The 18,114-nt window shown below is 56.2% G+C and overlaps 1 protein-coding gene across 1 annotated transcript in view; it reads right to left on the minus strand.

The window, feature by feature from the left end:
- Nucleotides 1-11,702, minus strand: part of SHISAL1 (shisa like 1) — an 88,768-nt gene extending 77,066 nt beyond the window's left edge. The window contains exon 1 of the mRNA XM_031005640.3: nucleotides 11,283-11,702. The gene's annotated coding sequence lies outside the window, so the exon portion shown is untranslated. The remainder of the gene's footprint in view (nucleotides 1-11,282) is intronic.
- Nucleotides 11,703-18,114: the final 6,412 nt, after the last annotated feature.

Genomic DNA, 18,114 nt, shown 5'->3' on the forward strand with positions numbered 1-18,114 from the left:
CCTGAACCCTGGGGGTATAGGAGTGAACTAGGCAGAGACACCTTAACCTTGGCATGGAGAGGCCTTGTCTGGCAGTGTGGGAGAGAGGGACAGAAGGACCTCCCTCAGGGTGCCTGTTGGAACACAAACGTCCGATCTTAGCCATGTCCATGTCTGAGTTCCTATACGCTGTTGGTTCCTGGAACCAACAGGGATGCTGCCCCTCTGAGACTCCCTATTGCCAGCCCAGAACTGGGCATGGAGGAGAAGGCAGCAGGCATTGGGGATAAGTGGGCCAGGCCGTGGAGCAGGGGGCAGGGAGGAGGTATGAGGCCCTGGCCAGGGCCTCGGACAGTCCGCAAATAAACTCCAGCTCATCCCTCTGCCCAAGTGAGCTGAGAGGGAGAGAAAATAGCTTTCACACTATATTTTCTAATTTTTTTCCACTCCACTGCTTCTAAATCGATCCAGAACAGATTGTCCAATTGTTTGAATTTCAGGAGAGATGTCTCCTGATCTTTTCCTAGTCCTGCCTAAGATTCTGCCAGGCTGCCGCCCTCCCCCTGTGACCCCCTCTTTGGCCCAGCTCCAGCCGATGTCCAGGCTGTCCGGGGCTCGACCCCTGGCCTGTGGACCTGCAGGTGATGGAGGAAGGGCTGCACTCCCAGGTGGTGCTCATGCCCAGGGAGGCCCTGGCAGCAGCTCGTCCCTAGAGGGGAAGGCTTTGCTTTTGCAGGAAGAGCTGAACTAGCCAGCACTGTGGGGCAGTGGAGTCTCACCAGAGGCCAGCCACAACCCACCATCTTCTTCCATATGGAAAGTGCTTTGGGTTTTGGGCTGAGTCAAGACACAAGCAACTGGGAAGGGGCATCATCGTCCCCATTATTCACAACAGCAGGGAGAAACAGGTGTCATCTCGGGCACTGACATGCCTGGGGCTGCCTGGGGGACTGCAGGCCTCCAGGGTCCTGCCATGATGGTGGATTAGCAATGTCTAATGGTAGCAATGTCTGCCCCGGGCACAGCAGTGAGAGTGGCAGTGCTCCAGCCACACAGTTGCCATCCAGGTCCACAGGGTAATGTCCAAACCCAGTAACTCTCCAGCGATCCAGTAACTAACCCACCTGCGATGAGAGTCCTCCAGCCTTGGCTTCTGCTTAGCCTCAGCTTCTGCTCAGCTTTCCACAAGTGCCACGGAACAGCCACACGGAGCTCCCGGAAGTCTCCCAGACCCATTTCCCAGGCTCTAGATGCATGGTTCCCTCTGCCTCAAATGTCCCCGCTCCCCTTGCTTGTCAACCTGGTCATCTCAGACTCCACCTCCTTGGATGCTGCCTCCTCTGGGAAGGTCCCCTTGATGCTCAGCCCCTTTCCTACTGGCAGAATTGCTCCCCATCCTCTGTCATCAACCACACCTGTGCATTATCTTACAAAGGGCTAGAGTCTGGAGCCAGAACAGGTGACTGTGTTCACGAGTCCCTGCAGACTGTGAGCCTGTGAGGACGGGCCCTGGGTACTATCTCAGGAGTGAATAAACCCATGACATGCACTGGACAAGTGGCTGGCCCATGCCTGCCTGGCACCCACCCCCTTCTGAGGAAGCAGCAGGCAGCAGAAACCAGCCCCTGGTTGTTAAGATGCAGGGAAGCGGGACCAACCCCAGTGCAGGTCCTCTGTGGCTCCTGCAGGCCCCACACCTTCCCCAGGTGTCTCTCCTCCCCAAAGAGGAGTCAAAGAACAACCAAGGAGTGGAGAGGGCCAGCCCTTCGGAGCACTCTGCATGGTCCCTCCTGGGTTCAGACTCCTGCAGGAGGGCCTGCTGTGAACACATTTTACAGAGAAGGAAACCGAGGCAGGCAGGAGGCAGGAAGCTGGGCAAAACCACATGGTGGTGAAGGTTGGACACAGGAGCGTGGTGACCCTGAGGCCCCACACCAGCACCCCTCCTGACCACAAAGTGTATTCAGCCTCCCCAGCAGAAAGAACAGAAGCCACCAGGTCCAAATCCTGGCTTTGCAACATAGTGGCTGCGTGCCCTTGGGGAAGTCCCTTTGCCTCTCTGAGCTCCTAGTGAGAATGGCAACCTGTCTCTTCTCACAGAAAGTTATGAGAATTAAACAAGGTGATGTTGGCAAAGTGCCCAGGATAGGGCTATGGTGAGCAGGTGAGGGTCTCCCCATCAGGTTGGGGCTCCAAGGGCCTTGGGCAGAGCACTCCCATCCCTGGGCCTGGTTCTGCCCATGAGTTGGAGGTGCTGCCTCACTGCCCCAGGTGCCCCCTCTACCCCTTCCCTGACCGTGTGCCTCAGGTCTCCTCAGGAGGGGACCAGAGAGTGCCCAGGCTGATGTTTCATGAGCTCCGCCAACTCCAAATCCACCTCTGCTCCCTGTCACCCACTGCATGGAGCCCAAACACCTCCCTTGACTTTCAGTTTGACTTTACAGGTTGCAAACCACCTTCAAATGTGTTATCTTTGCAAGCCAGTCCTCTCCCCACATTATGGAGGGGGAAACAGAGGTTCAGAGTGGCATGGGAACTTGCCTATGCTGAAGCTGAGGAGTCACAGCCTGAACTCAGCTCTGTCCAGCTCCGGAACCAAATTGTGAGGGAACCAAGGAGCCTGGGCCCCCAGACTCGGGCCACCATCCCTAGTCAACAAAGATTCATGCAGCAAAGAGAGAGATCATGTCCAGCTACAGAACGCATCCCACCTTGTTGCTCTCGTCCTCAAAGGGAAGCTTCTGCCCCAAAACTTCAGCCTCTTCCTTGGCTGCCCTGATCTTAATTTCATTCATTCACTAATTCATTCATTTGTCCATCCACCCATCCACCCATCCATCCATCCATCCACCCATCCACCTACCTCACCCACCCGTTCATCCATCCATCCATCCATCCACCCATTCATCCATCCATCCATCCATCCATCCATCCATCCATCCACCCACCTCACCCACCCATCTACCCATCCACCCATCCATCCATCCACCCACCTCACCCACCCATCCACCCATCCATCCATCCATCCATCCACCCATCCACCCACCTCACCCACCCATCCACCCATCCACCCATCCATCCATCCACCCACCTCACCCACCCGTTCATCCATCCATCCATCCACCCATTCATCCATGCATCCATCCATTCATCCATCCATTCATCCATCCACCATCCATCCACCCACCTCACCCACCCATTCATCCATCCATCCATCCACCCATTCATCCATCTATCCACCCATTCATCCATCCATGCATCCATCCATTCATCCATCCATGCATCCATCCACCATCCATCCATCCACCATCCATCCATCCAACCATCCACCTCACCCACCCACCCATTCATCCATCCATCCATCCATCCACCATCCATCCATCCACCCACCTCACCCACCCATTCATCCATCTATCCACCCATTCATCCATCCATGCATCCATCCACCCACTCACCATCCATCCATCCATCCATCCATCCATCCATCCATCCATCCATCATCCCTTCATTCTCAGCAACCTGTCCAAAGCATTCCAAAGCTGGACTTGATACTATCAAGCTAAACTAGGAACAAGGCGGCCTCCACCCTTCCAGGATAGAGAGAGGCTCTCTGACCCTTCACTGCTTCTGTGCCTCCTTGGTGTTTCTGCTTTTAAATGTAGCAGTGGTGATAATAATACCAGTTATATTTACTGAGCACTTACTATATGCCCGTCTGCACCAAACACATTCCTTGGAGCAACTCGTTTAATTCCTGAAGAGGTGGATATCATCCCAATTTTTAGATGAGGAAACAGGCTCAGAGAGGTGCTGTAATTTGTCCAAGGCCACACAGCCAGGAGGAGTGGAGACTGGGATTTGAAATCTTACTGTCTCTCTAGAGCTTAGGGGTAAAACATAACGGTTAGCAATGTAACTGACCCAGCTGTCCCAAATGTTACAATCCCCGCCTCAAATCCTCACAAGCCACTCAGGTTATTATCATCATTATTAGCCCCACGTTGAAAATGAGGATGCTGAAGCTCAGAGGGAAATATGCAGCCCCCATTGGTCACTAGTAAGAGATGGGGCTAGATCAGAACCCAGGCTCCAAAGCTGGCTCCCACCTGCCTGGTCTGCAGTTGCCATGGTGCTGGGTAAGAAACACCGCCACTGGTCTAACTGCTCACCTGATTCATTTCCTCATTCATTCAACAACCACAGGCATGGCAGTCCCTACTCTAGGGGTCTGGGGATGAGCAGATTTGGTTCCTGCTTCATGGAAGGGCTGCAACAATGTCAACACAGTAACACAAAGTTGGTAACAGTATCCAAGTGAGAATACAGAGGCGGACAAGGTATTGAATGCACACTGTGCTAACTAAACCCTTTGTATGAATTTATTTTATCTGGTCTCACAATAACCCATTTTGCAGGTAAGGAAACTGAGGCTCCAGGGGTTATATAACTTGCCCAAGGTCACAAAGTGAGGAGCAAGCAGCGGAGACTTGTCTGTGTGGAATCCCAGCATAGCCTCGGGAATTCCAGGCTGCTCTTGGGGAAGGAGGCAGCCTGCCTCAGATCAGCACCCGGAGCCTCCCTCTGGCCCGTTGTCCTGACTATAGGGCTCATCTCAGCTGCACGGCTCATTCTCCAAAGGCCTTTCTGTCCTAGGGATCAGATTCCAGGCAGCTGCACCCAGCTGATGCTACACTGCCACAATCCAGCCCAGCTCCCAGAAGCTTGAACAATTTAAACAGCAAAGGCCCTGCTAGAGGGCTGGGTGCAGTGGCTCATGCCTGTAATTCCAGCACTTTGGGAGGCCAAGGTGGGTGGATCATCTGAGGTCAGGAGTTCGAGATCAGCCTGGCCAACGTGGCGAAACCCTGTCTCTACTAAAAATACAAAAATTAGCTGGGCATGGTGGTGTGTGCCTGTAATCCCAGCTACTAGGGAGGCTGAGGCAAGAGAATCGCTTGAACCCAGGAGGTGGAGGTTGCAGTGAGCTGAGATTGAGCAACTGCACTCCAGCCTGGGTGACAGAGAGAGACTCCGTCTCAAAAGAAAAAAAAAAAAAGACCCTGCTGGACTCTCACTGAGCTGAAGGCTGAACCTGGACCTTCTGGGACTTGGGATGATGCCAGGCTTCCTGCAAATGGGCAGAGAGAGGCTCCATCAGCACATTTTCTGGACACAGAGACCGAGGCTCAGAGCTGGCAGCCCCAGCGTGGGCATCACCGGGACCCAGGTCCTGAAGCCCAGCCCCTCTTGCAGCCAGGGAGTTCGGCTCCCGTGGAGGGAGAAAGGGGCCTTTCTAGACTTTGGAATTCATGTCTGTAGTTCTTTAAGTTTTAGAATTTCTATAGAATAACTTATTCTATTTGCTCTCAACCCGCACAGAGCCCATGAGATCCAGGGCCTTGGGTTTCAGAGTCCCACCTGGCTGCGACTCTGGCCACCTTGCTTCCCATCTCTGGGCTCAGCTCTCTCCTTTAGGGAAACTTGGCCTGCCTTGGGCTACCCAAGGGCAGTGGAAAATAATGGATATGAAAGAGCTTTGTAAAAAGCACATGTCCAGCCAGGTTGTCACAAAGGAACCTTCATAACGAGAAGCCACATCCGTGTGAGACCCACACCAAGAATTTCCTCAGGCTGCTCCTCTTCCGGAAATGCCCCTCTGCCTTCTTCTACTTGGCACGCTCCTACACACCTTTCAAGACCCAAGCCGAAAGTTACTTCTACCAGGAAGCCCTCCCTGACCCCTCTCAGGGGCTTTTCTTTAGTTCTCCTTCCCCTCCCCCAACAAACACACTGCAAAACTCACCAGGGAAGGACCCTGTTTCAAATCGCCCCTCCTCGCCCCCTGGGCCTGGCACCCTGTCCAGAACTTGGTAGACGCTCCAGAAATGTGGAATGAATGAACACTAAATGCATTTCTTTTGGTCTGTAGATCCAGCTGCACACGTACAATTCTCCCGACAAAGGAAAGGAACCCAAAGTGAAAGCAAATCACCATCGTTTCCGTGACAAGCTCCGGGAGCCTCAGAGGAAATTCTCGCGCTGGATTATGGAAGGAATTTGCCTTTATTTTTAATTTGTGCCAATATCTAAGAAAACGGCACTTTATTTTGAGCCCATCAGGCGACAACGAGGAGCTTCGGAATCTGGCACGGGAGACAAACTTTCCCAGTCCAATTTCCCAATGCAAATCTCTCCTCCGCGGCAGAGCCGGCCATCCCCTCCCTCTGCTGGGCATCTCTCTGAGGCTTGCCAGGGAGGAATAATCAGATTATGTAGCTGGGTTTTCAAAGATCACGGTTTGTCTCATTTTCCAGGGAAGTGTGAACAAAAAAAAATTTTTTTCCCTCCCAGGGCTCTGTTAAGAGCTTCCAGAACTTAATTCAGTGTTAAATGGGTGTAATTTGGGAAACTCATGCATTATTTCTTAATTTCTGGAGGGAGCTGTTTGCACACATCTGTTGGGGTAGGTGTGCATGCAGGCAGATGGGTGGTGACTGGAGTATGTGCCCCAGATGGGAGGGGAAGGAGAGCAGGATGGAGGGTATGGGCTGTCGATGTAAACGCCCCGTTCAGGTTGATGTCGAAAAATATAGGACTGGAGGCATTTACATTTCATCTCAGCTTCTGCTTCTGTGGATGGCTAGGCAGGGAGCGATTCTGAAGCCCTTTCCTAAAAGGAGTGCCTCGGTGGGCTTCCGTGTAAATTTCATCATCTAGGAAATGTTTGTACTCCTCCCCACACCCCTGACTCCCCAAAGCTCCTCAAGGCTTCTGGACAATCTCCACCATGTCTGCAATATAGGCTTGAACATCCTTGGCCCTCAAGAATCCCCAGTTCACTGTGTGACCTTGTACACAGTCCCAGCCCTCTCTGGGCCTCAGTGTCCCCATCTGAATATAGGAAAGCGGATCGGTTTCAGCCCCCTCCACCAGCAGCTCCTGGGGCCTCTCCCCATCACAGCACAGCACACGAGGCTCAGGCCTGCTGCTGGCACTGTCTTTGTCTACCACCCTGCCCACCCCCTTGAGGGCTGTGGAGAGTGGGGCGCGCACACACACACACACACACATACACACACACGTGCGCATACACCAGAGACCCTGCCTGGGCCTGGTCTGGCGCTTTCAGAGGCACTGTGTCCTGAGGAGCTGAACGAGAAAACCTGGGCTTGTGGGAAGTGGGGACGGGCAGTGACTGGGGAAGTCAGGATGAACATTTCTGACCTGGCCACAGCTAAGAGGAAAAGGAGGAAGGGGCTCATCATAACTGGGGTGGGGGGACAGAAGGCACATCAGTAGGGCCAGCGGGACATCCACAGCCCCAGCTACAGAATGATTTATTCATAGAGTCAATCGTTAAACAGGTTGGCTGGAAGCTGCCCGGGGGTGGGTCTCAGTGACCTTGGGGTCTCCTCCACCTCCCTAGGGGGTTCATGCTTAGGGGTCAAGGAATGTGTACCCTGGAGGAAGGCAGGAAGGAGGGAAGGGGTGCAAAAAGGGAGGGAGGAAGAGATGGGGCCACCCCCCTGCCAGGCCCTGTGCAGAGTGAGACCAGCACCTATGGAATGGGTGTCCCCTGGTGTCCCCAGGAGGGCATAACCAGGGTGGGCAGGGCCTCGGGTCACCCTCCTCACTCATCCTGGCTCAGATGTCCAGAACTCTGCCTGTTTAGTGTTTAGGAAACAAGGCCCCACTATTCTTAGGGGTTGACAATTGTTTCAGCAACTTCTGAAAGAGCAGCTGGGCTGGGAAAAGCCTCTCTTGGGGGCGCTGGGGAAGGGGCTCTCAGTTCGCTCTACGATCCTGTGAATCTGTTGTACAAGTCAACTGTGGAGAAGCTAAAGCAGCCGAGACTGGGTTAATAGAGGCAAAGCATCCCTAAGAAGGGAGGGGATAGCTTTCATCTAAGCATAAGGCAGGCCAGGCTCTGGGTCAGTAATACTGGAAAGTAAACAGGATAATGACTAGAAAGTGAGACTGCGGGGCCCCTGCCCCCTCATGGTTCCTGGTGCTGTGTCCTAGGAACTCTATATTGCCACCCCTCACTAGGTGGTATAGTGTAGTGGTTGGGAGCCTGGTCCTGGTGGGGTTATGTATTATCAGCCTCTTTGGGCCAGTTTTCTCATCTATACAACAGAATCCACAGTTGCCACTGACAAGATTGGCATGAGGATTAAGTAGGAAGCTGGGTTCCGAGTGCGCTCAGCATGGTACCTGGCTCGGGGCAGGCCTTCGGGCTGTCACTGCCAAGTGCAACCCTAGTGCTGTGGGGGTGCAATTGTGAGCCTGTTCGGTGAAGTCCTGTACTGCGGACACAGACAGCTGAAGTGGCCAGACCTGCTGTCTACATGCCACCGCCCCCCCACCCGCCCCAGAAGCTAAGGGCCTGGGCATGAGGCAACCCTCTTGCAGTGTGGCCTTTGGGGTGGGGCTGGAGAGGGCTTGGCCAATAGTCCCAGGGAACTGGAAATCAGATTCACCTTCTTGGCCCAAACTGCCTCTCCCTCTGCCCACCTCAACCATGGGCAGCCCACCCAGAAGCTGTCTAAGCTCCGAACCTGGCCACCCTCCCCTCCTCCCTGCCCCACCCTGCTATTCAAACCCTCACTCAAGCTGGGGGTAGTGTTGTCTCCTGCCCTGGCCCTGCTCCATCCCCCAGCCCTCCAGGCCTGCAGCCACCTCCCAGCCCTGCAGGTCCAGAAGGCTTCAGCCGCCCTGCCGTGTCTGCATCTCTGCCCACAGAGGGTCCCTGCCCAGAACATCTCCCCCTTCCTCTAGCTGATTCACGCCTGTCATTCTGGACCAAGCTCCCCTGGCCCCAACCTCTCCCAGGCTCCAAAGGACAGGTGCCTACCGCACGTGCACTTCCCCACCCCCAGGAGCTCCCCACTGCCTCGTAGCCTGACCTAGGGATGCCTCCAGCTCTGCTGGCTTGTCCAGGGTCACTTCCTCCTCTGCTTCCTTGAGAGTGCCAAGGGTGAGCCTTCAGCCTTCAGCACAGGCATGGGGGCTCGGGGAGTTGGCTGAAGAAGGGGAGTGAAGGGATGGATGGATGGATGGATGGATGGATGACTGGTAACTGGGAGTGGCTCTCAGCTGGTCTCACTCTGGGCAGGTCCCACTCGCTTTCTTTGTCACTCACTGACTGACAGGTCTGAGTGAGCAGCACTGGCCCTGCCCCCTACCCCTATCATCCGGTCCACCTGCCCTGATAAGCTCCAGGCTGGGTGGCTCAGGAGAGCGAGAATGGGACACACACACACACACACACACACACACATGCGGCTCTAAGCCAAACTGCTCCCCTCACCCCTCTTCGTCAGTCCATACCTCCCAGATGCCTGAGACAGTGCCAGGAACGCAGCGTGAAGATGACATTAAAGAAAGAAACTGTCAGAAACCCTTGCCTGGGGCTTTCAGCTTCAGCCACAGGAGGGGCCGGGGCTGCCTGGTTGCAGAACTTCCTGCTCATCTCTTGCCAGAACAGGCACAGCAGACAGCCTCTCTGGGGAGACGGGGTGCTTGCAGAGAGGTGTCCCGCACTGAGCAGTCACAGATTCAGGGGATGGGGAGCAACCCCCCAATTCTAGGCAACCATGACCGGCATGGAGATTGTACTGGTTGACACCAGGACCTGAAGGTTATTTGAATTCTGCTTTTGAATGACATTTCTCACCGAAGCTGAAGCCTACCAGTAGGTGAAAAGTCCCAACGGTTACCCCTGGACCATCTGATTCCCAGCAAGGTTTGGACAATCAGAACCAGGCGAGGAAACAAAGGGTAATGGAGGGAGGGACTTCTCATCAGTCTGGGTCTGAACAGAGCTGAACTTGGTGGTATTTCAGGCATAGCCAGCCAGCAGCGAGATTCACAGGACATTACTGACAGAAAACACCTTAGACAATGCCCAGAGCAGGGCCCTCATTTTATAGTCTAGTAAACTGAGATCCAGAGACATGTGGACAGCTGCCTGGGGTCACACAGCCACCAATGCTCAGTGGGAACCGACAGGGGTTTCTCAGAGTGAGCTCACAGCAGCCTTTGGTGGTGGGCATGGCTGCCATTCTATCTTCCAGATGAGGAAACGGGCTGGGAAGCGTCAGGAGCCTTGGTCAAGGTCACACAGCCGTGGAGAGGGGGCTGGAGGCCACCCCCAGAGAGTTCCTGTGTGGGGCACTTCGTGTTCTTCCCATCCTAGGCTGGGATTCCTTTAAGTGACAGGTGCAATCACTTAAAACAGGCTCAGGAGGCCCAGAGAGGTAGGGGAGACACAAAGAGGCATCCCCAGAGGTGCTCTCCCGCAGATTACATAACTCCCCTTCCCTGTCGGATGGCCCCAGGGGTGAGGCTGGGGCAGCTAGCAAGAGTGGAGGAGACCCTAGGGGGGGCATGGACCCGGCCTTGTTTGCCCACATCCTCTTGACTCTTTCCAAAGAGGTAACAGTTGCAGGCGCCAGGACGCGCTGGCTATTTCCCCCTTTCTTTTTTCCTCTGGCTGAGTAACAAATACTAATACTAATAATGATAATAATAATTAGAATAAATATAACCTCGAGACGCTTGGGGTCTCGTTGCCATGGCAACCACGGGCGCTAATGAGCTTCTGAGGCTGCCGCCGGGCCACCCCAGCCCCGGGCGCGGGATCAATGTCGATTCGGCCCCGGAGGCGACAGCGGTTCCGCAGGGGCCGCGCGGCGGACCAGGACCCAGGGGCACGCACTTGGGAGGGGTCCTTCTCCCCGTCCCCTGCGCTGCCCAGCTGGGACCCCCAGGCCCCTCTGGGTCCGCAGCGTGGCCCTCAGTCCCCGTGCAGCCCGCACGGGGCTCCCAGCTCGCTGCGCTCCCCGACTCTGTTCTTGGAAGCCAGTCCCCACCTCGGACGCGGATTCCGGTCCCGGCCGCCGCGTCCCGGCGCGGTGCGCCCCGAACTGCTCTTCGGAACCCAGCCCCTTCCTCTCCAAGGTTCAGCCACCCCGACCTTGGTGAGCGCCGGCGCGGATCCCAGTGCCGAACACCGGCTGTCCCGCACGGTTCCTGCCCCTGGACCCTTCCCCGGTCGTCCCCAGCCCCTTTCTAAAGAGCCCCGGACCCCCGTCATATGCCCCTTACCCGCCTCTCCCAAAGCGCCCACCCTTCACCCCTTCTCCGGAGCCCCGCGCCGCAGACCCCGCCCCCCACTCGTCCAGACCCTCCTCCGCCAGGAGCTCCGCCCCGGCCCCTTTCCCCGCCGCTCTCGGACCCCGGCCCAGGCGCGCCCCTCCCCCGCGCGGCCCCCGCCCTGCCCGCCCCGGGGCTCAGCTCACCTCGTGCCCGCCGCCCGCTCGTTCCTCGCTTCGTAGCCGGGAGCCGGCGCCCGCGGGAGCCGCCTGCTGGGGTGCGGGGGCTGCCCACGCCCCCGCGATGCCCCTGCCGCCGCCGCAACAGTTGTCCGGGTTCTGGGGGCTGCGGGGACGCGGGGACTCCGGGCTCCCTGATCGGCGCTCGGAAGGCGCCCGCTCCTAGGCGCGCCGGGCGCGGCGCGGAGCTGGGGCCGGGGCCGGGGCCGGGGCTGGGGCTGGGGCTGGGGCTGGGGCCGGGGCTGCAGCTCCGGCTCGGCGTCCGGCTCGGGGTCCGGCTGGGGGTCCGGCGGCCGGCCGCATGCCCCGTCGCCGCCCGCGGCTACTCGGCGGCCCGCGCCGCCCGGCCGCCCGCCGGCCCCGAGCCCCGCGCCGCGCCCGCCGCCGCCGCCGCCGCCGCCGCGCTCATTCTCGCCGGGCCCCGCGCTCGCCGCCGCTGCTGCCGCCGCCGCTGCCCACTTCACTCTTTGGCGCTCGCTCCGCGCCGCGCCCTCTGCTGCCCCCTCGCCCGGGCTCGCCGAGCTCCCGCCGCCCTGCCCGCCGCCCTGCCCGCCGCGTCCTGCGCGCTCTCCTCTCTCCCTTCCTCTCTCCTCCCTTCCTCTCTCTCTCTCCCTCTCTCTCTCTCTTGCGTCCTCCTCTCATTTTTTTTTTCTTTCGCGGTCTCTTTTCTCCCCCTCTGGCTCTTTCTCTCTCCTCTCCTGCTGTTTGCGGTGGCTTCTCACTTTCTCTCTTTTTACTTCCTTTCCGTCCGTTCTTTCACGCCTTCCTCCTCATTTTCCTTCCTTCTACTTTTCCCTTCCCTCTTTCCGCTTTCCTGCCCCGTTTCCTTCCTCCCTCCCTTCCTCCTTCCTTCCTCTGCGTTCTTCCTCTCTCCTTTGTTCCTTCCTCTTCCTTCCCTCCTTCCTTCCCACTCCCTTTTCCTCTCCTCTTCCCACCCCAGTCTCCTACTCCCCAGTCCTCCCATCCCCATCGAACATACACCTGCTTTGTCTGGGAGCCACGTTATTCCTGCCAGCCACACCCTGGCCAGGAGGATCAGGGTCACGGTCAGCTTGGGCCAAGAACTCTTCACATGAGGCAAGCTCCTCTGCCAGGGTTTCCTGTGGGAAAGGCCCCACTTCCCGACCCTCCTGGGCCACGGCATGGGGTCCCCTCTTCGGCTTCTTCTCCCCTCTCCACCCGGCAGCCCCCCAGCTCCAGTCTGCCCCCCATTTCACCCCTCACCTGCGGGACAAGGCTGCGCTTGCCCTTCTGTGGCCTCAAAGCCAGTGAGCTCCCTTTTCCCCACCTTCCTCTGTCCCTGGCCGGGAGACCTCTGGTGTAAAGAGATCTCGTGGGGAGAAGGTTGCAGCCTCCTTGAGGGCCCCAAGAGAGAATGGAGATGAGGATCTTTATCGATTCCTCATTTTAGGAGGGAGAAGGGAGCCCCTGGAGGACTGGCCCCAAGATCCTCCCACCTGGGTCTCCTGAGATGGTGGCCCTCATTTCATTTTTCTAAGCATTGATGGAACCGCACCAGAAACTGGGCTGCGCCCCTTATACTTGATGTATTCTTTATGTTTTATTTGTTCCTCACCACAGTGCTGGGCAGCGCCCTCCCCACTTCACAGCAGAGGTGCTGGGACTCAGAGAGGTTAGGACATCTGCTCTGAGCCACACAGCCAGCTAGGGGCAGAATCGGGGCTCAAGCCCAGGTCTGCCTGACGTCCAGGCCCAGTCCTCCAGCCTTGGCCCCTTACAGGTACCTTAGTAAACATCAAGAGAAGGCACCGAGGGCAAGTGCTGCACCCTCTCCTTACTGAGGGGGAACCAAGACAGCGGGAGGTGCCTGGCAACAGCTTGTGCATGACCCGCTGATGGGGCTGGGAATCCAGATGGCATTTCCGATGCCACATCCTGGGCCCCTTTCAAAGATAAGAGGGAGGCTCAGCCTCATGCCCGAGGCACCCAGCTGGACAGTGGGAATGGTGCTGGGGCGCCCACCCTAGGAAGTCTGCACTGTTGGAGTGCCTCAGTTTCCCCACCTGTCTCACAGGTGTCCATCCCTTCCTGTCTTCAGTGGACCTGGCTTGAGCAGCTGCCCAGGCAGGACACAACCTTCCTCCAAGGGAGCCGATGTGGGCCCTGCTCATGGGAGGGGCAGAGGGGCCCCATGAATGCCCCAGCAGGGCGAGGTCAGGGCCACAGTGAGGGTTCAGGGAGGCAGTGCCTGCTCAGCCACAGGGGCAGGCAGTGTTGCCCAGTGGGAAGGCTCATGGGATTTGTAGCAAGGTGGCACTTTGTCCCTAATTGGCCAGGTGGCCTTGGGCACGGCACAGAAGCTCCCTGAACGTCAGCTCTCTTTCCTAAAGAGGTCACAGCACTGCCTCCCGCATAGAGTGTCTCGAGGACTAAATGAGACTGGGCCCATGAGATACTTCTCCTGGCACCTGGCAAATATCCCAAGAGGGGGACGGAGGAAACTGAGGCCAAGAGAGGCCATGGAACAGGTAGAAGTGCCCGGTGATGGTGGTGGCGGGGCTGGAAGGTGCCTGCCAGACCGTCCCGTCTGATTTTGGCTGTTATGCTGGAGAGGTGCCTGTCATCTGTGCCCTAGCAGGGACCGTGTCTCAGGCTCTCAGCACCAGGGACACTCAGCGTTGAGGGATGCGGGCTGAGCAAGGAGAGGAAGTGTGGGGGCGTCACAGCAGGCCGCCTGTGTTGCTGGGATGGGGTGTGTTGTGTGTGTGGTGTCTGTGTGTGTGGTGTGTAGTGTGTGTATGTGTGTGTTGTGTGTTGTGTTTGTTGTATGAGTGGTGTGTGTGTGTGTTGTATGTGTGATTTGTATGTGGTGTTTGGTGTGTGCATGTGCTATGTGTGTTCTGTGTATGCGTATTAAATGTGTGGGGTGTATGGTACATGTGTGAATTTGTGTGTGTGTATGAGAGAATCTGAATGAGTGGTGTGTGTTTTGTGTGTGTGGTATGTGTGTGAATATGAGAGTGTGTGAGTGCTGTGTATTTTTTGTGAGTGTGGTATGTGTGTGAATATGAGAGTGTGTGAGTGCTGTGTGTTTTTTGTGAGTGTGGTATGTGTGTGAATATGAGAGTGTGTGAGTGGTGTGTGTGTCTTGTGTGTGTCATATATCTGTGTGGTACTGTATATGAGGTTTGTGATGTGTGTTTACGGTGTGTCTGTGTGTTATAGTGTGTGGTGGTGTGTGTGGTATGTGTGAGATGTGTATGTGTGCTGTGTGTGTGTTGTATGTGTTGTGTGTGTACGTGTGTATAAGAGTGTGTGTTGTGTGTTATATATGTATGTTATGTGTGTTGTGTGTCATCTGTGGCATATGAGTATAAATGTGTGTGTTGTATGTGTGTGTTGTGTGTATGTGGTATGGTTGGTGTGTGGTCTGCGGTGTGTATGGTGTGTTTGTGAATGTGTATGTATGTGTGTGTGTATGAAAGTGTGAGCAGGGTGTGTTGTGTGTATATATGAAGATATGAGTGTGATATGTATATGTGAGTGATGTGTGTCAATGTGTGTGTCTCAGGCTGTGTGTGTGTGAGTGTGAGTGATGTGTGTGAGGGTTTGAGTGGTGTGTGGTGGTTTGTGGGGTGTGTGGTGTGTGTGAGTGTGTGAAGGTGTGAGTGAATGGTGTGTGGTGGTGTTTGGGGGGTGTATGAGGGTGTGAGTGGTGTGTGTGTGTGAGGGTGTGAGTGCTGTGTATGGGGCCTGTGGTGTGTTTGTATGTGAGGGTGTAAGCAGTGTGGGGATGTGTGTGTGTGTATGAGTGGGTGTGTGTGAGGGTGTGAGTGGTGTATGTGTGTGAAGGTGTGAGTGCTGTGTGTGTGCTGTATGTGGGGTCTGTGGTGTGTTTGTATGTGAGGGTATAAGTAGTGTGGGGATGTGGCGTGTGTGTGTATATGAGTGGGTTTGTGTGAGGGTGTGAGTGGTGTGGGGGGTGCCAGTGTGTATGTGTGTGAGGTGCGAGTGAACAGTGTGTGTGGTGTGTGGTGTCTGTGTGTGTAAGGATGTGAATGTAGTGTGTGGTTTTGTGTGTGTGAGTGTGTGAGTGGTGTGGGTTGTGTGTGTGTGAGATGTGAGTGGTGGTGTGTGTGTGTGAGGGTGTGAGTGAATGGTGTGTGTGTGAGGTGTGAGTGGATGGTGTGAACGAGTGGGGTGTGTGCTGTGTGTGCTGGGGTGTGCGATGGCTGTTGGCATGCGGGGGTGGTGGAATGAGCCATCTCCCTTTTTGGGGTGCGCATGTCTGGAATCTCCATATGGTGAGTGTGTCGGTGCATGTTTTCCACGTGTATGTGTGGTGGTGTGTGCGTGTGTGCATGTGTGATGTGTGTCTGTGTATGTGTGGTGTGTATGTGTGGTAAGTGTGGTGTATGTGTGGTTTGTGTCTGTGTATCTGTATGTATGTGTGGTGTATCTGTGTATGGTATGTGTGGTGTGTGTTTCTGTGTGTATGCGTGGTGTGTGTGTGGTGTGTGTGTATGTGTGGTGTGTGTGGTGTGTGTCTGTGTGTGTGGTGTGTGTCTGTGTATCTGTGTGTGCGGTGTGTGTATCTGTGTATGTGTGGTGTGTGTTTCTGTGTGTCTGTCTGGTGTGTGTGTAGTGTTTGTGTGTGGTGTGTGTATGTAGGCTGTGTGTGTCTGCGTCTGTGTGTGTATGTGTGATGTGTGTGTGTCTGTGTGGTGTGTGTCTTTGTATCTGTGTGTGTATGTCTGTGTGTGTGTGTGGTGTGTTCAGGGCATGTGGAAAGCGTCATCATTTAGTGGAGCCCCTCCCCCTCATCCTCCCTCCCTCCCGCCCTTCACCTGCCACTGGGTGGGGCTCTGTGCCTGTCCCAGGTAGTGCTGGACACCCACAGACCAGAAGAGGTCCCTGCCCCAAAGAAGCTCACTGTCAGGTTGGTGACGGCCCAAATGTTAAGGCTCTGTCACTCCATCTCCTACAGGATGAAACTCCATCCCCTTTTCCTGTGACTGTGGCCCAGCCCACCTGCCCAGCCTCCTCTGCAGTGAGGTGCCGGAGCTCCAGCCATGTCAAACCTGCAAGGCACGGTGGCTGTCCTGGGTGGTCACTCCATGGCCTCCTCATAACCCCATGACAGGCCCACTATGTGCTGGGCTGGGCTGCCCTCCGCAGTGCTCCCAGGGCCCTGCACCTTCACCTTCTGTCTCTGGCATGGGCTGGCCTACCTTGGACAAAACTACTTTGCCTCCCTGAGCCTCAGTTTCCCCATTTGCATAATGGGAATGACCTCAAAGGGTCAATGTGAGGATTAGATGAGAGACAAGATCATAACAGGCAATGGTCCTGTTTATTAACCCAAAATAAATGAATGCTTGGCGCTTCGTGGGCACTTGGTCTCATCAACGTCCCTTCTGCTTTTCCAGGAGGCCGAGGGGTCGGCAGGAAAAAGGGTGGACTTTGGAACTGAATGGATTTGGGTTTGGATCTCTGTTTGGCCACTCACCAGCTGTATGGCCTTGGCCAAGGCCGTTCACTTCTCTGTGCACTCGTGTCCTGTGCTGCCCCAACCAGATGACCGCCCACTTTACAGTTCCAGAGTCTGAAATCAAATGGGTATCCCTGGGCCAAAATCCAGGGGTGTGCGGGGCCGCACTTCCTGGAGGCTCCAGGGGAGGAGCCTCCTGTCCCCTTCCAGCCTCTAGTGGTACCCTCAGCTTGCGGCAGCAACACCCGGCCTTGGAGGGCAGCATCTTCAGATCTCCTTGCACTCCTCTTCCCACAGCCTCGGGGCAGATGCTCCCTCTGCCTCCCTCTTATAAGGATGCCTGTGATTGCATTAGGGCCCACCCTGATCATCCCGAATAATACCCCCATCTCAAAATCCTCCACTCAACCCTATCTGCAAAGTCCTTTTCTCCCTGCTTGCCGTATAAGGTAGCACTGGCAGGTTCCAGGGATTAGGATGCGGATATCTTTGGGGGCAGGGGAGCACTCTTAAGCCTTCTGCCCTCCAGGCATCTGCCGAGGCAGGTGAGGGCGTAGGCTCGGGGGCTATTGTGTGAGTCCAGTGAGACGGAGCATGTAAGCTGTCATCCACGGACCATTCAACAAATACTGCTGCGTCTCTGCTCCTGGCTGCGCTGGAGGAGGCATGTGCAGGTGACTATGCAGACCACCCTGGGAGACATTCCCCTGCCCCATTTCTGGACACCTACTGCGTGCCAGGCCAAGCCCGACACCCCACATCTGTCGTGGCTTCATCCTCCATCCCTATTTACTATTTCTCTGACTTCGGGAGGCCTGCTCCCCCGCAAACGCGACTGCTCACAGGGCGGCCTGGCGATGACTCATGCTCTCTCCCTTGGTGGAGAGCAGCCTTTTCAAAGGGCTGGCTGGGGAGGGAGCTAAATTTAAAGCCAGGCTTCCCAAGAAGATCACCTGCCACATCAAAATTGCAGCCATTTAATCAGGAGTCAGGGACAGGAGGCATCGCACCCTCTTTCCTTTCTGAGAGGGTGGTGCTTGGAGGCCAAGACCCTGGGGCGAGCAGGGTGAGGGGGCTCCGGTTTGGTGCGACCAGCTGGTCCCAGGTCTCGACACGTTCCCTCACCTTCCCCCACTTCCTTGCGGAGCAGCCCCCCACCCTCCCAAGGACCACCCCCAGCCCCTTCCTCCTTCAAGGGGTCCAATCCCCCAGCCCCCATTTCCTAAATTCAAAATCGAGGGCTCAGAGAGATTTCGATGCACCCTGCCCCCTCAAAGTCCTCCGGCAAGGGTGTGGCCAAGCTGGGCAGTGCCCTGGACTGGGTGGCTGCTCTGCTCCTTGGGTAGG

This window comes from Gorilla gorilla, chromosome 23, assembly GCF_029281585.2.
Source record: "Gorilla gorilla gorilla isolate KB3781 chromosome 23, NHGRI_mGorGor1-v2.1_pri, whole genome shotgun sequence".
NCBI lineage: Eukaryota > Metazoa > Chordata > Mammalia > Primates > Hominidae > Gorilla > Gorilla gorilla.